Consider the following 25,275-nt stretch of genomic DNA (forward strand, 5'->3'; position numbering starts at 1 on the left):
GAAGGATTACTTTATCCTATCCCAGGTATTCCTTAAAGAGGTGGGGTTTCAAATGTCTCCGGAAGGTGGTGAGTGACTCCGCTGTCCTGGCGTCGTGAGGGAGCTTGTTCCACCATTGGGGTGCCAGAGCAGCGAACAGTTTTGCCTGGGCTGAGCGGGAACTATGCTTCCGCAGAGGTAGGGGAGCCAGCAGGCCAGAGGTGGATGAACGCAGTGCCCTCGTTTGGGTGTAGGGACTGATCAGAGCCTGAAGGTCTGATCAGTCCCTATTCCCTATATGGCACCCTATTCCCTATATAGTGCACTAATGCTGACCATAGCCCGGGATCTGGTCTAAACTAGTACACTATAGGGAATAGGGTGCCATTCTCTGGTCTAAAGTAGTACACTATAGGGAATAGGGTGCCATTCTCTGGTCTAAAGTAGTACACTATAGGGAATAGGGTGCCATTCTCTGGTCTAAACTAGTACACTATAGGGAATAGGGTGCCATTCTCTGGTCTAAAGTAGTACACTATAGGGAATAGGGTGCCATTCTCTGGTCTAAAGTAGTACACTATAGGGAATAGGGTGCCATTTGGGACTTATATTTAGTTTAGACTTTTTAAAAACACACTTCAAGTTAATCTGTGTGTGTCCTCATTGATATGTGTGTGATTCCCCCCAGTCCCAACCACACAGCCTCATTGATATGTGTGTGATTCCCCCCAGTCCCCACCACACAGCCTCATTGATATGTGTGTGATTCCCCCCAGTCCCAACCACACAGCCTCATTGATATGTGTGTGATTCCCCCCAGTCCCAACCACACAGCCTCATTGATATGTGTATGATTCCCCCCAGTCCCAACCACAAAGCCTCGTTGTTCCATGAACACAGGGACACTCAGCATACCTTCAGATCAGCTGAGACTGAGGCTTAGGGCATTATGACAGGACAGGACACTAGTTAGACCTGCAGACTGATCTTCCAAGGTGGTCTAACTCTGGATTTATCAGACAAAGAGGAAAGTGAAGACAACGACCCAGAGAGAGAGAGAGATCGAAGGGAGACAGTGATTGGGTACAGGGATTTCTGCAAAATGGTAGCTGAAGGTAGTGAGAAGTCACAGTGAGCGTCCTGTCATTTAGCAGACGGTGTTATCCAGAGCGACTTACAATATTGGCCTATCCCAAAACATTCCCACCTCGCCACTGGGTACATGGGCACAGAACCTATCCCAGGTGTAAACATGGTCTTTGTCAACATTTTATTTAACCTTTTCTTTAGTATTTGTTAACCTCTTAAGGATCGGACCCTTTTTTTTCAATTTTCGCCTAAAATGACGTCCCCAAATCTAACTGCCTGTAGCTCAGGACCTGAAGCAAGGATATGCATATTCTTGATACCATTTGAAAGGAAACACTTGAAATTTGTGTAAATGTGAAATTAATGTAGGAGAATATAACACATTAGATCTGGTAAAAGATAATACAAACAAAAAAACATGCGTTTGCTCATTTTTGTTTTGTTCCATCATCTTTTAAATGCCAGAGAATAATTTAATATATATAATACATAAGAGAAAGGCCACAATATAATATTGCAGTTTAGGCACAATTTAGATGTTGGCCACTAGATGGCAGCAGGGTGTATGCAAAGTTTCAGATTGATCCAGTGAAGCGTTGCAATACTGGACTATTTTGTATCAAGTCTGCCCAAATATGCCGAATTGTTCAATTGATACATTTTCAAGTACATAACTATAGAGAACATACAAAAATAATATGTTAATACAAAATGAAAGTTTACACACTCCCAGGAATGTCATACATGATGGATCATTAGCTTATACACTAACTTTCATTTACATTTTAGTCATTTAGCAGACGCTCTTATCCAGAGCAATTAGGGTTAAGTGCCTTGCTCAAGGGCACATCGACAGATTTTTCACCTAGTCAGCTCGGGGATTAGAACCAGCGACCTTTCGGTTACTGGCACAACGCTCTTAACCACTAAGCTACCTGCCGCTACCTGCCCGACATCTAGATGACCGGGCAGGGTGGGTGTGGAGCCAGAGACAGCCGGGGTTCAAACTGTAGAACCCAGTTCCTACATTTGAATTTAAAAATGGATTTGATCAAACAAAACTATGCAACATTTTATCTCTGGGACCCTTAGGAGGACAAATCAGAGCAAGATTACTGAATGTAACTCCTGAGTGGCGCAGTGGTCTAAGGCACTGCATCGCAGTGCTAACTGTGCCACTAGAGATCCTGTTTCGAATCCAGGCTTTGTCGCAGCCGGCCGCGACCGGGAGACTCATGGGCGGCGCACAATTGGTCCAGGGTAGGGGAGGGGATGGCCGGCAGGGATGTAGCTCAGTTGATAGAGCATGGTGTTTGCAATGCCAGGGTTGTGGGTTCAATTCCCACGGGGGGCCAGTATAAAAAAATATGTATTCACTAACTGTAAGTTGCTCTGGATAAGAGCGTCTGCTAAATGACTAAAATGTAAGTACATTATTTACCTTCAGAGGTGAATGTATTAAACCAGTTGCAGTGATACGTTTTTTATTGTTGTGCACTCTCCTGAAACAATAGCATGGTATTTTTTCACCGTATTCGGGACACCGATCCCATAGAGGTTAATATAATTCTGTATTCACTAAGACTGTTTTATTGAATTGCATCACATAACATCATTATACGGTTATATAAAGAGTATTTTGGTTAATTACCATGGCATGTTTCCCCCTCTTGCCAGAACTATGTCAACGGCCCTTTGGGGACCGACAGAACATCAGGGTTTTTCTGTTCAACCACCACTGTGGTACGTTCTGGACCCTCTCGAAAGGCTTCAGAAGTTTATTTTTTCACTTGGTTTTTGGAGGGCTGGTGAGGTAATGCCTCGGCTTGCCTGTTTAATGTCAGTTTGGTAAATAAAAATACACACACGCACACACACACAGTCGCTCTCTAATCTTGGACATTATTGCCATTACAAAACTGACTAATAAAAGAGCCATAATTAGAACATGATTCTAGATAGTTATTTGTCTAGTTTGTTTGAACTGAAACGTCAAAACTAATGAGTTTATTCACGCTAGTTTATTCACGCTAGTTCACGCTAGTTTATTCACGCTAGTTCTTGTAATTCTCTGAGTGAAGTCATTCCCTGGATCCTAAATATAGGGTCCAGTCATCCTCCAACTGAAGCCTATCTGCCTCTTCAAAGGACTAATCCTAACCTCTTTCTTCCTCTGGGGTTATTTCTGTTCCTGAAACCTTTAATAAACTTAACTCAAAATCAACCCTTCACAAAATTGTTTTTACCACCTAAATTATTATCTGCATTTAGCCTCCAATAAAATGTGACCACATTCTGCTGCTAGCGCTAAGCAGTTTGGTGGACATATGGACAGCTTGAATGTTTTTCCCCTCTAATTCCTCTCTCTATAATAATTATACTAGCTTTTGATTGAGTGAAATGGTTCACTCTCAAAACACTTTTCAAACATCAAAAAAGAAAACACTTCCATCCCACAAATTCTCAACGTTTCCTTTTAGACATAATACAGAATACAAAATGCTGTATTATGAATACCAGTGGCCTCTGATTCCCTATGGTGCGGTGGCTTATATGACTGATACAGAAACACAGGTCTTATCCCACAGCAGTGCTCGTCACTCTTGTTGTAGTCTAAACGTTAGCTTGTCCCTGTTGTGCATCATCTGTAGTTTGGAAGGACATCAGCTCTTACAAGAGCAGCAAGTATATTTGTGTATTCAATAGTATCTGTTGGTATTGTCTTAAAGGACAGCTGATTCAATAGTATCTGTTGGTATTGTCTTGTAGGACAGTTGATTCAATAGTATCTGTTGGTATTGTCTTAAAGGACAGCTGATTCAATAGTATCTGTTGGTATTGTCTTGTAGGACAGGTGATTCAATAGTATCTGTTGGTATTGTCTTAAAGGACAGCTGATTCAATAGTATCTGTTGGTATTGTCTTGTAGGACAGTTGATTCAATAGTATCTGTTGGTATTGTCTTAAAGGACAGCTGATTCAATAGTATCTGTTGGTATTGTCTTGTAGGACAGTTGATTCAATAGTATCTGTTGGTATTGTCTTGCTAGGGCAGTTGATTCAATAGTATCTGATGGTATTGTCTTGCTAGGGCAGTTGATTCAATAGTATCTGTTGGTATTGTCTTGCTAGGGCAGTTGATTCAATAGTATCTGATGGTATTGTCTTGTAGGACAGTTGATTCAATAGTATCTGTTGGTATTGTCTTGCTAGGGCAGTTGATTCAATAGTATCTGTTGGTATTGTCTTGGAGGACAGTTGATTCAATAGTATCTGTTGGTATTGTCTTGTAGGACAGTTGATTCAATAGTATCTGTTGGTATTGTCTTGTAGGACAGTTGATTCAATAGTATCTGTTGGTATTGTCTTGTAGGACAGTTGATTCAATAGTATCTGTTGGTATTGTCTTGTAGGACAGTTGATTCAATAGTATCTGTTGGTATTGTCTTGTAGGACAGTTGATTCAATAGTATCTGTTGGTATTGTCTTGTAGGACAGTTGATTCAATAGTATCTGTTGGTATTGTCTTGTAGGACAGTTGATTCAATAGTATCTGTTGGTATTGTCTTGTAGGACAGTTGATTCAATAGTATCTGTTGGTATTGTCTTGTAGGACAGTTGATTCAATAGTATCTGTTGGTATTGTCTTGTAGGACAGTTGATTCAATAGTATCTGTTGGTATTGTCTTGTAGGGACAGTTGATTCAATAGTATCTGTTGGTATTGTCTTGTAGGACAGTTAATTCAATAGTATCTGTTGGTATTGTCTTGTAGGACAGTTGATTCAATAGTATCTGATGGTATTGTCTTGTAGGACAGTTGATTCAATAGTATCTGATGGTATTGTCTTGTAGGACAGTTGATTCAATAGTATCTGATGGTATTGTCTTGTAGGACAGTTGATTCAATAGTATCTGTTGGTATTGTCTTGTAGGACAGTTGATTCAATAGTATCTGATGGTATTGTCTTGTAGGACAGTTGATTCAATAGTATCTGTTGGTATTGTCTTGTAGGACAGTTGATTCAATAGTATCTGTTGGTATTGTCTTGTAGGACAGTTGATTCAATAGTATCTGTTGGTATTGTCTTGTAGGACAGTTGATTCAATAGTATCTGTTGGTATTGTCTTGTAGGACAGTTGATTCAATAGTATCTGTTGGTATTGTCTTGTAGGACAGTTGATTCAATAGTATCTGTTGGTATTGTCTTGTAGGACAGTTGATTCAATAGTATCTGTTGGTATTGTCTTGTAGGACAGTTGATTCAATAGTATCTGTTGGTATTGTCTTGTAGGACAGTTGATTCAATAGTATCTGTTGGTATTGTCTTGTAGGACAGTTGATTCAATAGTATCTGTTGGTATTGTCTTGTAGGACAGTTGATTCAATAGTATCTGTTGGTATTGTCTTGTAGGACAGTTGATTCAATAGTATCTGTTGGTATTGTCTTGTAGGACAGTTGATTCAATAGTATCTGTTGGTATTGTCTTGTAGGACAGTTGATTCAATAGTATCTGTTGGTATTGTCTTATAGGACAGGTGATTCAATAGTATCTGTTGGTATTGTCTTGTAGGACAGTTGATTCAATAGTATCTGTTGGTATTGTCTTGTAGGACAGTTGATTCAATAGTATCTGTTGGTATTGTCTTATAGGACAGTTGATTCAATAGTATCTGTTGGTATTGTCTTGTAGGACAGTTGATTCAATAGTATCTGTTGGTATTGTCTTGTAGGACAGTTGATTCAATAGTATCTGTTGGTATTGTCTTGTAGGACAGTTGATTCAATAGTATCTGTTGGTATTGTCTTGTAGGACAGTTGATTCAATAGTATCTGTTGGTATGGTCTTGTAGGACAGTTGATTCAATAGTATCTGTTGGTATTGTCTTGTAGGACAGTTGATTCAATAGTATCTGTTGGTATGGTCTTGTAGGACAGTTGATTCAATAGTATCTGATGGTATTGTCTTGTAGGACAGTTGATTCAATAGTATCTGTTGGTATTGTCTTGTAGGACAGTTGATTCAATAGTATCTGATGGTATGGTCTTGTAGGACAGTTGATTCAATAGTATCTGTTGGTATTGTCTTGTAGGACAGTTGATTCAATAGTATATGTTGGTATTGTCTTGTAGGACAGTTGATTCAATAGTATCTGTTGGTATTGTCTTGTAGGACAGTTGATTCAATAGTATCTGTTGGTATTGTCTTGTAGGACAGTTGATTCAATAGTATCTGTTGGTATTGTCTTATAGGACAGTTGATTCAATAGTATCTGTTGGTATTGTCTTGTAGGACAGTTGATTCAATAGTATCTGTTGGTATTGTCTTGTAGGACAGTTGATTCAATAGTATCTGTTGGTATGGTCTTGTAGGACAGTTGATTCAATAGTATCTGATGGTATTGTCTTGTAGGACAGTTGATTCAATAGTATCTGTTGGTATTGTCTTGTAGGACAGTTGATTCAATAGTATCTGTTGGTATGGTCTTGTAGGACAGTTGATTCAATAGTATCTGTTGGTATTGTCTTGTAGGACAGTTGATTCAATAGTATCTGTTGGTATTGTCTTGTAGGACAGTTGATTCAATAGTATCTGTTGGTATTGTCTTGTAGGACAGTTGATTCAATAGTATCTGTTGGTATTGTCTTGTAGGACAGTTGATTCAATAGTATCTGTTGGTATTGTCTTGTAGGACAGTTGATTCAATAGTATCTGATGGTATTGTCTTGTAGGACAGTTGATTCAATAGTATCTGTTGGTATTGTCTTGTAGGACAGTTGATTCAATAGTATCTGTTGGTATTGTCTTGTAGGACAGTTGATTCAATAGTATCTGTTGGTATTGTCTTGTAGGACAGTTGATTCAATAGTATCTGTTGGTATTGTCTTGTAGGACAGTTGATTCAATAGTATCTGTTGGTATTGTCTTGTAGGACAGTTGATTCAATAGTATCTGTTGGTATTGTCTTGTAGGACAGTTGATTCAATAGTATCTGTTGGTATTGTCTTGTAGGACAGTTGATTCAATAGTATCTGTTGGTATTGTCTTGTAGGACAGTTGATTCAATAGTATCTGTTGGTATTGTCTTGTAGGACAGTTGATTCAATAGTATCTGTTGGTATTGTCTTGTAGGACAGTTGATTCAATAGTATCTGTTGGTATTGTCTTGTAGGACAGTTGATTCAATAGTATCTGTTGGTATTGTCTTGTAGGACAGTTGATTCAATAGTATCTGTTGGTATTGTCTTGTAGGACAGTTGATTCAATAGTATCTGTTGGTATGGTCTTGTAGGACAGTTGATTCAATAGTATCTGTTGGTATGGTCTTGTAGTTGAATTTAAGTGCTGTCTTTTACCTAGTAACCTACTTAATCATTGCTGGTTGAACTGTCTGATTGGTCAGTACTTGTGACTGTTGTTGTTGTACAACACCGCCGCTTGACAACACCGCCGCTTGACAACACCGCCGCTTGACAACACCGCCGCTTGACAACACCGCCGCTTGACAACACCGCCGCTTGACAACACCGCCGCTTGACAACACAGCCGCTTGAAAACACCGCTGATAAAACAGGGGAGACTGAAGTACTAGCACTAATTGCCTAGCAGAGGTGAAAGACACAATAAAACATGCCCACAAATTAGCAAGGCTGTTACACAAATAGGCCTGAAACTTTAGCAGTCATGGCTTGGGGGTAGAAGCTGTTTGTTCCAGACTCGGTGCATCGGTACCGCTTGCCGTGCGGTAGCAGAGAGAACAGTCTTTGAATTGAGTGGCTGGAGTTTGCTAATTTTTCGGGCCTTCCTCTGACACCGCCTGGTATTGAGGTCCTGGATGGCAGGGAGCTCGTATTCACCACTCTCTATAGCGCCTTGAGGTCAGGTGTCTTGCATTTGCCGTACCAGGCGGTGATGCAGCCAGTCAAGATTCTCTAAATGGTGCAGCTGTAGAACCTTTTGAGGATCTGAGGGCCCATGCTAAATCTATTCAGCCTCCTGAGGGGGAAGAGGTGTTGTCGTGCCTGACTGTGTGGGTGTGTGGGGACCATGTTCATTCCTTAGTGATGTAGACACAGAAGGAACTTGAAGCTCTAGAGTTTTGTCTCCTCTAGTTGCACGGTTTCCCTGCATTAAAATCACTGGCTACCTTCTCTTCCTCTGTATCCGCTGCTAAAGCCACATTATATCACTCTAAATGTCAAGCTTCTGCCTCTAAACCTAGGAAACTATTTTCCACCTTCTCCTCCCTCCTTAATCCTCCACCCCCTCCCTCCTCCCTCCTCCCTCTCTGCGGACGACTTTGTCAACCACTTTGAAAAAAAGGTTGACGACATCCGCTCCTCATTCACTCAGCCTATTGAGTCCACTGGTCCCACTCACACAGAACTACCCTACGCCTTGACCTCTTTCTCCCCTCTCTCTCCAGATGAAATCCTGTGACTAGTGAGGTCTGGCCGCCTGACAACCTGCCCGCTGGACCCCATCCCCTCCTCCCTTCTCTAGACCATCTCTGGAGACCTTCTCCCATTCCTCACTTCCCTCATCAACTCATCCCTGACCACTGGCTGCGTCCTCTCTGACTTCAAGATGGCCAGAGTCGCTCCCCTCCTCAAGAAACCAACACTCGACCCATCTGACGTCAAAAACTATAGACCTGTATCCTAGGGTTGTGGCCGTCATGAAATTTCGTCAGCCGGTGATTGTCAAGCAAATAACTGCCGGTCTCACAGTAATTTACCGTTAATTAACATAAACACATTTAACAACTCCTGGCTTCCACATATAGCCTACAAGCCATTAAAAAAAAAAGTCTAATAAATCCATGTAATATAGCCTACACCTTCACATTAAATCCATTATTTATTTTAGACAGGTCTAAAGAAGCATGATATGAATTTTTTTTTGTCTATTTCAGAAGAAAAGAATAGCATGGGTCTCCCGAGTGGCGCAGTGGTCTAAGGCACTGCATCGCAGTGCTAGCTGTGCCATTAGAGATCCTGGTTTGAATCCAGGCTCTGTCGTGGCGCAAAATTGCCCCAGGGTAGGGGAGGGAATGGCTGGCAGGGAGGTAGCTCAGTTGGTAGAGCATGGCGTTTGCAACGCCAGGGTTGTGGGTTTGATTCCCACGGGGGGGCCAGTATAAATAATAAAATCAAAAAAATAATAATGTATGCCCTCACTAACTGTAAGTCGCTCTGGATAAGAGTGTCTGCTAAATGACTAAAATGATTTTAGGTCCTGATCTGGCTCTGCCATATGGCTGTGGGCTACACTAGTTCATTTAGCAGACAAGATTTGCTTAGAATTCCGTGGCATTATTTTATAGTATGAAGAATACAATTGAACAAAGCTGAATAAAATGTAAATATTTTCTCCAAACGATTTGAGGGAGTGCGCACATGCGGCTATTCTGTGTTGAGCGGTTAACAAAGAATTAGGTACTCCTGTATGCTTAATTTAGAGATTTTCATGTAACTTTAGTTGTTCTACAAACGTTGGGCTATATGTTTTGATTTTTAATACATTGTAAGGCTGCATGATGAGACTCAAAGTCTCTTGAAAGCCATGAGCTCTGCTTTGTTTTTTGCGCAGGCTGTACACACTTCATCAGTCACTCATTCACAATTTGACAAGCACTTGATAATGCCTCGAATTTCACGGCGGCATCCCCTTTGTGGCCGTAATGTACCCTAAACATATCCATGCCTTTTGCGGCCCGGAGTGCTGCGTTGTGCCCTTGGTCCGGAGCATGCTGCGCTTTGCACTCCGGTCTTTCTCACAGGCTACAAGTTAAGACAGACACATTGGGGATGCAATTGTGCGCGTCCTTATCCAATTCCGAGCATTTTGAGAGCAGACACCACCCAGATTAATGTGATGGAGGAGCCAGAGCTGACACCACCCAGTTTAATGTGATAGGGAGCCAGAGCAGACACCACCCAGTTTAATGTGATAGAGGAGCCAGAGCAGACACCACCCAGTTTAATGTGATAGGGAGCCAGAGCAGACACCACCCAGTTTAATGTGATATAGGAGCCAGAGCAGACACCACCCAGTTTAATCTGATATAGGAGCCAGAGCAGACACCACCCAGTTTAATGTGATAGAGGAGCCAGAGCAGACACCACCCAGTTTAATCTGATATAGGAGCCAGAGCCAACAATTACTAAAGCACTTATTCACATCCATTACATTCCTAGCCTCGGCTCAGAGAGAAGGCCTAGCTTACTGCAGTGGCTGCTCCTGCATACCAACAACTGTAACTGTAGGAAATAGTGTAGGTGACAGGGTGAAGAGGTGACAGGTGACAGGGTGAAGAGGTGACAGGTGACAGGGTGAAGAGGTGACAGGTGACAGGGTGAAGAGGTGACAGGTGACAGGGTGAAGAGGTGACAGGTGACAGGGTGAAGAGGTGACAGGTGACAGGGTGAAGAGGTGACAGGTGACAGGGTGAAGAGGTGACAGGTGACAGGGTGAAGAGGTGACAGGTGACAGGGTGAAGAGGTGACAGGTGACAGGGTGAAGAGGTGACAGGTGACAGGGTGAAGAGGTGACAGGTGACAGGGTGAAGAGGTGACAGGTGACAGGGTGAAGAGGTGACTGGTGACAGGGTGAAGAGTTGTAATAATGCATGACATAGTCACTTTGAAGAGCTGATTGTTGTTTTGCCTCCAAATTTGGTTTGCTCGACTTGCTAAGATCAGGTTAAGTTGCAAACAAATTACAACCCACCCACCCAATGACTTCTTTCAAGTCATGCTTTTTTCTCTGTCTAAGGATTGTCTTCTCAGGATGAAACTAGAAATGTTCTCACAATGAAGTAGGAAGTGGCGTGATGGACGTTCTGTAATGATGAAACAGTTGGCAGTGGCCTCGGAACTAAAGCTCCCTCGTCAATCAAACATTTCCCCTGGGTTCTGGTTGCATTTTCTTGATGAAACATTTAGTAATCATGATGCTGAGTAGACATTGTTTTTGATTGAGTTAGTCAAAAAGGGGCATTCTTGCTGCTCCTTAAGAGGAACAATGTCTTTCTTTTGTAAAACTCCCCCTAAAAATATGGCTAGCCCAGTGGTTTTGAACGAGCAGGGAACGCTCACCGAGGCCCCAAATAGTTTCACAGCGGGGATGTGTGAAACTTACTCAGCCTGAAGTGTCCGCGCTTGCACCAGTGAACAGCTAGCTTTTTCGCGTGGCACCAACTGCTAATACGCTTCAGGAGGGTGATCACGTGTGCTACATCAACATTTACATTTACGTCATTTAGCAGACGCGCTTATCCAGAGCGACTTACAAATCTAGCAAGGCAGAGGTATGGGCAGAATCAGGAGGAAGTGGTACGCCCTAAGCAAGCAGTGTGACGTCCTTTACACGGGCATCACTAAGAGGTCAAGAGACCCATGGGGCGGCGCACATCACTAAGAGGTCCCAGTCAGAGAATTCATCTGGCTGTCTGGTTGGTTATCATGGGGATGCTCAGCTGTTACTGCTCAACAATAAGTAGCTGGGTACCACAGGGCTTGTCTCGCCAGGGATAACATTCGCCAGGCAGGCTCCTTTTACCAACACATTGGTACCGGTATGGACTGACTGGCTAAATACATCCAGTGGTGGAAAAAGTACCCATTTGTCATACTTGAGTAAAAGTAAAGATACCTTAATAGAAAACTGTAAAAGGGAAAGTCACGCAGTGCAGTACTACTTGGGTAAGTCTAAAAGTATTTGGTTTTAAATATATTTAAAGCGTCAAAAGTAAAAGTATAAATCATTTTACATTCCTTATATTAAGCAAACCAGTCGGCATGATTTTCTTGTTATTTAAATTTACAGATAGCCACGGGCACACTCCAACACTCAGACATCATTTACAGATAGCCAGGGGCCACACTCCAACACTCAGACATAATTTACAAATGAAGCATTTGTGTTTAGTGAGTCCACCAGATCAGAGGCGGTAGGGATGTTCTCTTGATAAGTGCGTGAATTGGACACTTTTCCTGTCCTGCTAAGCATTAGACATATAATGAGTACTTTTGGGTGTCAGGGAAAAATGTATGGAGTAAAAAGTACATTATTTTATTTAGGAATGTAGTGAAGTAAAAGTAAAAGTTGTCAAAATATACATAGTAAAGTAACGTACAATTACCCCCCAAAAAACTACTTAAGTAGTACTTTAAAGTATTTTTAATTAAGTACTTTACACCACTGACTAAATCTGAACCCTACTCAGATCGACATTCACAATTATCAATGCTGTGTGAAGGAAGAGAAGGGAGAGCGTTCCCTGATCTACAGCATTCCTTCAACAAGACAATGCCTTCCTATTAAAGTCAATGGATACTCCAACGCTCTTCCACTGTGATGTCTCGGATTCTTCCTCTTCTGGATCTATTCTTCTGTGATGCAATACAGTGGTGAAACTAGTTGTGAATTGTCCCTCTTCTCTCACCATTAATCCTCAATTTTTTTTTACTCTCCGCAGGGGTACTCTTTAGCTTCGACCAAAACTATGAAACTTACGTTTCTGAAATGTACTTTATTATCTACAGTACATGTCAGAATGGTAAATATTAGTGTCACGTTGGTATCCTAGTTTGCGGTCAAAGCTATCTCTGCTCCAGACCCACCAGTGGAGCGTTCCCACCAGTTATAGTCCCAGAGGCACTCGAGGGCAGATGAAAAGCTTTCTGGGTAAACAGAACACTGTTTGGGTTTCAGCTGAACAATAAACATAGTGATGATAAGAAGGCCAGGGTTCAGAGCCCTACACTATACTGCCATCACCATTTGGTCATTACGCGTCCCAGAATATCACAGATGACAAGCATTTCGCTACACACGCAATAACATCTGCTAAACATGTGACAAATAAAATTGGATTTGATTTGATGATTCAGTTTAATGACTCACGAGACGAAAGAGAAGGAAGACGGCACCAGTAACTACATTTAAAACATTTAAAAACGTGATACCAAGTATTTTCTGCAGCTCTTACTAACTCTTCTTCTACGAACTAGACAGCACACGATAGTAAATATTTCTCAGCAATGTTTTTATACCAATACATTTCTGAAGGTAACTATAACTACGACTATAGATATAAATACCAGGGTTTGGTCACATTGTTGTTGGATTCCTAAATCTAAAATCATCACATTTCATACATATCATAGTTATGTACTCCAACGCTGTTCAGTGCTGCTCAGTGTTCCCATTAACCTGCATGTCAGTTGTGTGTCAGAGCTGTCACTAAAACAATATTGAGCTGTCCAATACATAAGACTAAGACTACACCTGTTATTTACTATGCATGTGACAACTAAGATTTGATTTGATTTGACACACAGGACCAGCATCCTCCCTGCATCAGAAGGAGGAATTGAGATCTGGTCATTCATACAGTCTGATGAGGCTGGTCATTCATACAGTCTGATGATATCTGGTCATTCATACAGTCTGATGAGATCTGGTCATTCATACAGTCTGATGAGATCTGGTCATTCATACAGTCTGATGAGATCTGGTCATTCATACAGTCTGATGAGATCTGGTCATTCATACAGTCTGATGAGATCTGGTCATTCATACAGTCTGATGAGATCTGGTCATTCATACAGTCTGGTGAGGCTGGTCATTCATACAGTCTGATGAGATCTGGTCATTCATACAGTCTGATGAGATCTGGTCATTCATACAGTCTGATGAGGCTGGTCATTCATACAGTCTGATGAGATCTGGTCATTCATACAGTCTGATGAGATCTGGTCATTCATACAGTCTGATGAGATCTGGTCATTCATACAGTCTGATGAGATCTGGTCATTCATACAGTCTGATGAGATCTGGTCATTCATACAGTCTGATGAGATCTGGTCATTCATACAGTCTGATGAGATCTGGTCATTCATACAGTCTGATGAGATCTGGTCATTCATACAGTCTGATGAGGCTGGTCATTCATACAGTCTGATGAGATCTGGTCATTCATACAGTCTGATGAGATCTGGTCATTCATACAGTCTGATGAGATCTGGTCATTCATACAGTCTGATGAGATCTGGTCATTCATACAGTCTGATGAGATCTGGTCATTCATACAGTCTGATGAGATCTGGTCATTCATACAGTCTGATGAGATCTGGTCATTCATACAGTCTGATGAGATCTGGTCATTCATACAGTCTGATGAGATCTGGTCATTCATACAGTCTGATGAGATCTGGTCATTCATACAGTCTGATGAGATCTGGTCATTCATACAGTCTGATGAGATCTGGTCATTCATACAGTCTGATGAGGCTGGTCATTCATACAGTCTGATGAGGCTGGTCATTCATACAGTCTGATGAGATCTGGTCATTCATACAGTCTGATGAGATCTGGTCATTCATACAGTCTGATGAGATCTGGTCATTCATACAGTCTGATGAGATCTGGTCATTCATACAGTCTGATGATATCTGGTCATTCATATAGTCTGATGAGGCTGGTCATTCATACAGTCTGATGAGATCTCGTCATTCATTCAGTCTGATGAGATCTGGTCATTCATACAGTCTGATGATATCTGGTCATTCATATAGTCTGATGAGGCTGGTCATTCATACAGTCTGATGAGATCTCGTCATTCATTCAGTCTAATGAGATCTGGTCATTCATACAGTCATACAGTCTGATGAGACTGGTCATTCATACAGTCTGATGAGGTTGGTCATTCATACAGTCTGATGAGGCTGGTCATTCATACAGTCTGATGAGGCTGGTCATTCATACAGTCTGATGAGGTTGGTCATTCATACAGTCTGATGAGGCTGGTCATTCATACAGTCTGATGAGGTTGGTCATTCATACAGTCTGATGAGATCTGGTCATTCATACAGTCTGATGAGATCTGGTCATTCATACAGTCTGATGAGGCTGGTCATTCATACAGTCTGATGAGGTTGGTCATTCATACAGTCTGATGAGATCTGGTCATTCATACAGTCTGATGAGACTGGTCATTCATACAGTCTGATGAGGTTGGTCATTCATACAGTCTGATGAGGCTGGTCATTCATACAGTCTGATGAGGTTGGTCATTCATACAGTCTGATGAGATCTGGTCATTCATACAGTCTGGTGAGGCTGGTCATTCATACAGTCTGATGAGGCTGGTCATTAATACAGTCTGATGAGGCTGGTCATTCATACAGTCTAATGAGGTTGGTCATTCATACAGTCTGATGAGGCTGGTCATTCATACAGTCTGATGAGGCTGGTCATTCATACAGTCTGATGAGGCTGGTCATTCATACAGTCTGATGAGATCTGGTCATTCATACAGTCTGATGAGATCTGGTCATTCATACAGTCTGATGAGATCTGGTCATTCATACAGTCTGATGAGATCTGGTCATTCATACAGTCTGATGATATCTGGTCATTCATATAGTCTGATGAGGCTGGTCATTCATACAGTCTGATGAGATCTCGTCATTCATTCAGTCTAATGAGATCTGGTCATTCATACAGTCATACAGTCTGATGAGATCTGGTCATTCATACAGTCTGATGAGATCTGGTCATTCATACAGTCTGATGAGGCTGGTCATTCATACAGTCTGATGAGGCTGGTCAGTCATACAGTCTGATGAGGCTGGTCATTCATACAGTCTGATGAGATCTGGTCATTCATACAGTCTGATGAGATCTGGTCATTCATACAGTCTGATGAGATCTGGTCATTCATACAGTCTGATGAGATCTGGTCATTCATACAGTCTGATGAGGCTGGTCATTCATACAGTCTGATGAGATCTGGTCATTCATACAGTCTGATGAGGCTGGTCATTCATACAGTCTGATGAGATCTGGTCATTCATACAGTCTGATGAGGTTGGTCATTCATACAGTCTGAGGAGGCTGGTCATTCATACAGTGATGAGGCTGGTCATTACATTTACATTTACATTTTAGTCATTTAGCAGACGCTCTTAACCAGAGCGACTTACAGGAGCAATTAGGGTTAAGTGCCTTGCTCAAGGGCACATTAACGTCATTTAGCAGACGCTCTTAGCCAGAGCGACTCACAAATTGGTGCGTTCACCCTATAGCCAGTGGGATAACCACTTTACAATTTGGGGGGTTAGAAGGAATACTTTAGCCTATCCCAGGTATTCCTTAAAGAGGTGGGGTTTCAAATGTCTCCGGGAAGGTGGTGAGTGACTCCGCTGTCCTGGCGTCGTGAGGGGAGCTTGTTCCACCATTGGGGTGCCAGAGCAGCGAACAGTTTTGACTGGGCTGAGCGGGAGCTGTGCTTCCGCAGAGGAGGGGAGCCAGCAGGCCAGAGGTGGATGAACGCAATGTCCTCGTTTGGGTGTAGGGACTGATCAGAGCCTGAAGGTACAGGGGGTGCCGTTCCCCTCACTGCTCCAAAGGCAAGCACCATGGTCTTGTAGCGGATGCGAGCTTCAATTGAAGCCAGTGGAGTGTGCGGAGGAGGGGGTGATGTGGAGAGAACTTGGGAAGGTTGAACACCAGACGGGCTGCGGCATTCTGGATGAGTTGTAGGGTTTAATGGCACAGGCAGGGAGCCCAGCCAACAGCGAGTTGCAGTAGTCCAGACGGGAGATGACAAGTGCCTGGACCAGGACCTGCGCCGCTTCCTGTGTAAGGCAGGGGTCGCACTCTCCGAATGTTGTAGGGCATGAACCTGCAGGAGCGGGTCACCGCCTTGATGTTGGCGGAGAACGACAGGGTGTTGTCCAGGGTCACGCCTAGGCTCTTCGCACTCTGGGAGGAGGACACAGCGGAGTTGTCTACCGTGATGGCGAGATCATGGAACGGGCAGTCCTTCCCGGGAGGAAGAGCAGCTCCGTCTTGCCAGGGTTCAGCTTGAGGTGGTGATCCGTCATCCATACTGATATGTCTGCCAGACATGCAGAGATGCGGTCGCACACCTGGTTATCAGAAGGGGGAAAGGAGAAGATTAGTTGTGTATCGTCAGCGTAGCAATGATAGGAAAGGCCATGTGAGGGTATGACAGAGCCAAGTGACTTGGTGTATAGGGAGAAAAGGAGAGGGCCCAAAACCGATCCCTGGGGACACCAGTGGTGAGAGCACGTGGTGCGGAGACAGCTTCCCTGCCACGCCACTTGGTGGAGCGACCGGTCAGGTAGGACGCAATCCAGGAGTGAGCTGCGCCGGAGATGCCCATTTCGGAGAGGGTGGAGAGGAGGATCTGATGGTTCACAGTATCAAAGGCAGCAGACAGGTCTAGAAGGACAAGAGCAGAGGAGAGAGAGTTAGCTTTAGCAGTGCGGAGAGTCTCTGTGACACAGAGAAGAGCAGTCTCAGTTGAATGACCAGTCCTGAAACCTGATTGGTTTGGATCAAGAAGGTCATTCTGAGAGAGATAGCAAGAGAGTCTGATGAGGCTGGTCATTCATACAGTCTGATGAGGCTGGTCATTCATACAGTCTGATGAGATCTGGTCATTCATACAGTCTGATGAGATCTGGTCATTCATTAAGTCTAATGAGGCTGGTCATTCATACAGTCTGATGAGATCTGGTCATTCATACAGTCTGATGAGGTTGGTCATTCATACAGTCTGATGAGGCTGGTCATTCATACAGTCTGATGAGATCTGGTCATTCATACAGTCTGATGAGGCTGGTCATTCATACAGTCTGATGAGGTTGGTCATTCGTACAGTCTGATGAGGTTGGTCATTCATACAGTCTGATGAGATCTGGTCATTCATACAGTCTGATCAGGCTGGTCATTCATACAGTCTGATAAGGCTGGTCATTCATACAGTCTGATGAGATCTGGTCATTCATACAGTGATGAGGCTGGTCATGCATACAGTCTGATGAGATCTGGTCATTCATATAGTCTGATGAGGTTGGTCATTCATACAGTCTGATGAGGTTGGTCATTCATACAGTCTGATGAGATCTGGTCATTCACACAGTCTGATGAGATCTCGTCATTCATACAGTCTAATGAGATCTGGTCATTCATACAGTCTGATGAGATCTGGTCATTCACACAGTCTGATGAGATCTCGTCATTCATACAGTCTAATGAGATCTGGTCATTCATACAGTCTGATGAGGCTGGTCATTCATACAGTCTGATGAGATCTGGTCATTCATACAGTCTGATGAGGCTGGTCATTCATACAGTCTGATGAGATCTGGTCATTCATACAGTCTGATGAGGCTGGTCATTCATACAGTCTGATGAGGCTGGTCATTCATACAGTCTGATGAGGCTGGTCATTCATACAGTCTGATGAGGTTGGTCATTCATACAGTCTGATGAGATCTGGTCATTCATACAGTCTGATGAGATCTGGTCATTCATACAGTCTAATGAGGTTGGTCATTCATACAGTCTGATGAGGCTGGTCAGTCATACATTCTGATGAGATCTGGTCATTCATACAGTCTGATGAGATCTGGTCATTCATACAGTTTGATGAGGCTGGTCATTCATACAGTCTGATGAGGCTGGTCATTCATACAGTCTGATGAGGTTGGTCATTCATACAGTCTGATGAGGCTGGTCATTCATACAGTCTGATGAGGCTGGTCATTCATACAGTCTGATGAGGCTGGTCATTCATACAGTCTGATGAGGCTGGTCATTCATACAGTCTGATGAGGTTGGTCATTCATACAGTCTGATGAGATCTGGTCATTCATACAGTCTGATGAGGTTGGTCATTCATACAGTCTGAGGAGGCTGGTCATTCATACAGTCTGATGAGATCTGGTCATTCATACAGTCTGATGAGGCTGGTCATTCATACAGTCTGATGAGGCTGGTCATTCATACAGTCTGATGAGGCTGGTCATTCATACAGTCTGATGAGGCTGGTCATTCATACAGTCTGATGAGGTTGGTCATTCATACAGTCTGATGAGGCTGGTCATTCATACAGTCTGATGAGATCTGGTCATTCATACAGTCTGATGAGGCTGGTCATTCATACAGTCTGATGAGGCTGGTCATTCATACAGTCTGATGAGGCTGGTCATTCATACAGTCTGATAAGGCTGGTCATTCATACAATCTGATGAGATCTGGTTATTCATACAGTGATGAGGCTGGTCATTCATACAGTCTGATGAGATCTGGTCATTCATACAGTCTGATGAGATCTGGTCATTCATACAGTCTCATGAGATCTGGTCATTCATACAGTCTGATGAGATCTGGTCATTCATACAGTCTGATGAGGCTGGTCATTCATACAGTCTGATGAGGCTGGTCATTCATACAGTCTGATGAGGCTGGTCATTCATACAGTCTGATAAGGCTGGTCATTCACACAATCTGATGAGATCTGGTTATTCATACAGTGATGAGGCTGGTCATTCATACAGTCTGATGAGATCTGGTCATTCATACAGTCTGATGAGATCTGGTCATTCATACAGTCTCATGAGATCTGGTCATTCATACAGTCTGATGAGATCTGGTCATTCATACAGTCTGATGAGGCTGGTCATTCATACAGTCTGATGAGGCTGGTCATTCATACAGTCTGATGAGGCTGGTCATTCATACAGTCTGATGAGGTTGGTCATTCATACAGTCTGATGAGGCTGGTCATTCATACAGTCTGATGAGATCTGGTCATTCATACAGTCTGATGAGATCTGGTCATTCATACAGTCTGATAAGGCTGGTCATTCATACAGTCTGATGAGGCTGGTCATTCATACAGTCTGATGAGGCTGGTCATTCATACAGTCTGATGAGGTTGGTCATTCATACAGTCTGATGAGATCTGGTCATTCATACAGTCTGATGAGGCTGGTCATTCATACAGTCTGATGAGGCTGGTCATTCATACAGTCTGATGAGGCTGGTCATTCATACAGTCTGATAAGGCTGGTCATTCATACAATCTGATGAGATCTGGTTATTCATACAGTGATGAGGCTGGTCATTCATACAGTCTGATGAGATCTGGTCATTCATACAGTCTGATGAGATCTGGTCATTCATACAGTCTCATGAGATCTGGTCATTCATACAGTCTGATGAGATCTGGTCATTCATACAGTCTGATGAGGCTGGTCATTCATACAGTCTGATGAGGCTGGTCATTCATACAGTCTGATGAGGCTGGTCATTCATACAGTCTGATAAGGCTGGTCATTCATACAATCTGATGAGATCTGGTTATTCATACAGTGATGAGGCTGGTCATTCATACAGTCTGATGAGATCTGGTCATTCATACAGTCTGATGAGATCTGGTCATTCATACAGTCTGATGAGATCTGGTCATTCGTACAGTCTGATGAGATCTGGTCATTCATACAGTCTCATGAGATCTGGTCATTCATACAGTCTGATGAGGCTGGTCATTCATACAGTCTGATGAGGCTGGTCATTCATACAGTCTGATGAGGTTGGTCATTCATACTGTCTGATGAGGCTGGTCATTCATACAGTCTGATGAGGCTGGTCATTCATACAGTCTGATGAGGCTGGTCATTCGTACAGTCTGATGAGGCTGGTCATTCCTACAGTCTGATGAGGTTGGTCATTCATACAGTCTGATGAGATCTGGTCATTCATACAGTCTGATGAGGTTGGTCATTCATACAGTCTGATGAGGTCATGGTCTGCAGTAATGTGACCTTTCTCTTCAACATCATGAAGAGGCTGTAGAGCTGGTCTAGCCTTATGCTCATCCAATGACGTAACATGCGTTTATAAACTTGTAAAAAGTTACTTTTGGGGGTACAGTGCCTTGCAAAAGTATTCATATCCCTTGGCGTTTTTCCTATTTTGTTGCATTACAATCTGTAATTTAAATGGATTTTTATTTTTATTTCATGTAACGGACATACACAAAATACTCCAAATTGGTGAAGTGAAATGAAAAAAATAACTTGTTTCAAAACAATCAATAATGGAAAAGTGGTGCGTGCATATGTATTCACCCCCTTTGCAATGAAGCCGCTAAATAAGATCTGGTGCAACCAATTACCTTCAGAAGTCACATAATTAGTTAAATAAAGTCCACCTGTTTGCAATCTAATTGTCACATGATCTGTCACATGATTTCAGATATATACACCTCTTCTGAAAGGCCCCAGAGTCTGCAACACCACTAAGCAAGGGGAACCACCAAGCAAGCGGCACCATGAAGACCAAGGAGTTGTGATGAGGTGGTGTTGAAGGAGTCAGGCGCAGGAGGGTAAATCACAGAATAACAGGCTTTAATCCGCAAAAATACAGGGTTACGCAGAAATGCGTCAAACACACTCCAGGGCACAAAACAGGTGCACTGTAAAATACAAGGCACACAGGAAAATACTCCCATCGAACAAAATACACAAGCTCCACCAAGCTTCACTAACCTTCACAATAAACAATCACCCACAAGGACAAGGGGGCAGAGGGAACATTTATACACTGACTAATTAGGGGATAGGAACCAGGTGTGTGTGATAACAAAACAAGACAATTGTGATGATGATTGGGGTGGCAGTGGTTAGTACTCCGGTGACGACGAACACCGAAGCCTGCCCGAACAAGGAGGGGAGGCAGCCTCGGCCGAAGTCGTGACAGGAGTTCTCCAAACAGGTCAGGGACAAAGCTGTGGAGAAGTACAGATCAGGGTTGGGTTATAAAAATATATCAAAACTTTGAACATCCCACGGAGCACCATTAAATCCATTGTTAAAAAATGGAAAGAATATGGCACCACAACAAACCTGCCAAGAGAGGGCCGCCCACCAAAACTAACGGACCAGGCAAGGAGGGCATTCATCAAAGAGGCAACAAAGAGACCAAAGATAACCCTGAAGGAGCTGCAAAGCTCCACAGCTGAGATTGGAGTATCTGTCCATAGGACCACTTTAAGCCGTACACTCCACAGAGCTGGGCTTTATGGAAGAGTGGCCAGAAAAAAAGCCATTGCTTAAAGAAAAAAATAAGCAAACACGTTTGGTGTTCGCCAAAAGGCATGTGGGAGACTCCCCAAACATATGGAAGAAGGTACTCTGGTCAGATGAGACTAAAATTGAGCTTTTTGGCCATCAAGGAAAACGCTATGCCAAAGCAAGTGAAGTAGATAGTAAACAAAAGTGAAATAAACAATAAATATTAACAGTAAACATTACACTCAAAAGTTCCAAAAGAATAAAGACATTTCAAATGTCATATTATGTATATATATACAGTGGTGTAATGATGTGCAAATAGTTAAAGTACAAATGGGAAAATAAATAAACATAAATATGGGTATTTACAATGGTGTTTGTTCTTCACTGGTTGCCCTTTTCTTGTGGCAACAGGTCAAACATCTTGCTGCTGTGATGGCACAGTGTGGTTTTGCACCCAGTAGATAAGGGAGTTTATTAAAATTGGGTTTGTTTTCGAATTCTTTGTGGAGCTCTGTAATCTGAGGGAAATATGTGTCTCTAATATGCTCATACATTTGGCAGGAGGTTAGGAAGTGCAGCTCAGTTTCCACCTCGTTTTGTGGGCAGTGTGCACATAGCCTGTCTTCTCTTGAGAGCCAGGTCTGCCGACGACAGCCTTTCTCAATAGCAAGGCCATGCTCACTGAGTCTGTACATAGTCAAAGCTTTCCTTATGTTTGGATCAGTCACAGTGGTCAGGTATTTCTGCCACTGTGTACTCTCTGTTTAGGGCCAAATAGCATTCTAGTTTGCTCTGTTGTTTGGTAAATTCTTTCCAATGTGTCAAGTAATTCTCTTTTTGTTTTCTCATGATTTGGTTGGGTCTAATTGTGTTGCTGTCCTGGGGCTCTGTGGGGTCTGTTTTTGTTTGTGAACAGAGCCCCAGGACCAGCTTGCTTAGGGGACTCTTCTCCAAGTTAATCTCTCTGTAGGTGATGGCTTTGTTATGGAAGGTTTGGGAATCGCTTCCTTTTAAGTGGTTATAGAATTTAACTGCTCTTTTCTGGATTTTGATGATTAGTGGGTATCGGCCTAATTCTGCTCTGCATGCATTATTTGGTGTTTTTCGTTGTACACAGAGGATATTTTTGCTGAATTCTGCATGCAGAGTCTCAATTTGGTGTATGTCCCATTTTGTGAATTCTTGGTTGGTGAGCGGACCCCAGACCTCACAACCATAAAGAGCAATGGGTTCTATAACTGATTCAAGTATTTTTAGCCAGATCCTAAATTGGTATTTTATGTTCCTTTTGATGGCATAGAAGCCCCTTCTTGCCTTGTCTCTCAGATCGTTCACAGCTTTGTGGAAGTTACCTGTGGCGCTGATGTTTAGGCCGAGGTATGTATAGTTTTTTGTGTGCTCTAGGGCAATGGTGTCTAGATGGAATTTGTATTTGCGGTCCTGGCAACTGAACCTTTTTTGGAACACCATTATTTTTGTCTTACTGAGATTAACTGTCAGGTAGTCCACGATCAGCTCCTTTGTCTTGCTGACGTTGAGGGAGAGGTTGTTGTCCTGGCACCACACTGCCAGGTCACTTACCTCCTCCCTATAGGCTGCCTCATCGTCATCGGTGATCAGGCTAACCACCATCGTGTCGTCAGCAAACTTAATGATGGTGTTGGAGTCGTGCCTGGCCATGCAGTCATGGGTGAACAGAGAGTACAGGAGGGGACTGAGCACGCACCCCTGAGGGGTCCCTGTGTTGAGGATCAGCATGGCAGATGTGTTGTTGCCTACCCTCACCACCTGGGGGCGGCCCGTCAGGAAGTCCAGTATCCAGTTGCAGAGGGAGGTGTTCAGTCCCAGGGTCCACAGCTTAGTGATGAGCTTGGAGGGCACTATGGTGTTGAACGCTGAGATGTAGTCAATGAACAACATTCACACGTACACTACCGTTCAAAAGTTTGGGGTCACTTAGAAATGTCCTTGTTTTCAAAAGAAAACTGGCAGCTTTATTAAATAGTACCTGCAAAACACCAGTCTCAACATCAACAGTGAAGATGCTGACTCTGGGATGCAGACCAGTGTCTGTGTTCTTTTGCCCATCTTAATCTTTTCTTTTAATTGGCCAGTCTGAGATATGGCTTTTTCTTTGCAACTCTGAAGGTCAGCATCCCGGAGTCGCCTCTTCACTGTTGACATTGAGACTGGTGTTTTGCGGGTACTATTTAATGAAGCTGCCAGTTGAGGACCTGTGAGGCGTCTGTTTCTCAAACTAGACACTCTAATGTATTTGTCCTCTTGCTCAGTTGTGCACCGGGGCCTCCCACTCCTCTTTCTATTCTGGTTAGAGCCAGTTTGCGCTGTTCTGTGAAGGGAGTAGTACACAGCGTTGTACGAGATCTTCAGTTTCTTGGCAATTTCTCGCATGGAATAGCCTTCATTTCTCAGAACAAGAATAGACTGACGAGTTTCAGAAGAAAGTTCTTTGTTTCTGGCCATTTTGAGCCTGTAATCTAACCCACAATTGCTGATGCTCCAGATACTCAACTAGTCTCAAGAAGGCCAGTTTTATTGCATCTTTAATCAGCACAACAGTTTTCAGCTGTGCTATCATAATTGCAAAAGGGTTTTCTAATGATCAATTAGCCTTTTAAAATGATAAACTTGGATTAGCAAACACAACGTGCCATTGGAACACAGGACCGATGGTTGCTGATAATGGGCCTCTGTACGCCTATGTAGATATTCCATAAAAAATCAGCCGTTTCCAGCTACAATAGCCATTTACAACATTAACAATGTCTACACTGTATTTCTGATCAATTTGATGTTATTTTAATGGACAAAAAAATTTGCTTCTTGGGCACAAGGACTGTGTTGGTCTGCTTGAAACATGTAGGTATTAGCTTGTGAGCATGCGTCTGGCTCCGTGGCCTTGTGAATGTTAACCTGTTTAAAGGTCTTACTCACATCGGCTACGCAGAGCGAGATCACACAGTCATCCGGAACAGCTGGTGCTTTCATGAATGGTTCAGTGTTGCTTGCCTCGAAGCGAGCATAGAAGGCATTGAGCTCGTCTGGTAGGCTCGCGTCACTGGGCAGCTCGCAGCTGGGTTACCCTTCTGTATTGAGTGCGTCACTGGTACTTCCTGTTTGAGTTTTTGCTTGTAAGCAGGAATAAGGAGGATAGAGTTATGGTCAGGTTTGCCAAATAGAGGGCGAGGGAGAGCTTTGTATGCGTTTCTGTGTGTGGAGTAAAATACTACCTGAGTAAAAGTCTAGAAGTATTTGGTTTTAAATATACTTAAGTATCAAAA

The sequence above is a fragment of the Coregonus clupeaformis genome, unplaced genomic scaffold (assembly GCF_020615455.1).
Source record: "Coregonus clupeaformis isolate EN_2021a unplaced genomic scaffold, ASM2061545v1 scaf0002, whole genome shotgun sequence".
NCBI lineage: Eukaryota > Metazoa > Chordata > Actinopteri > Salmoniformes > Salmonidae > Coregonus > Coregonus clupeaformis.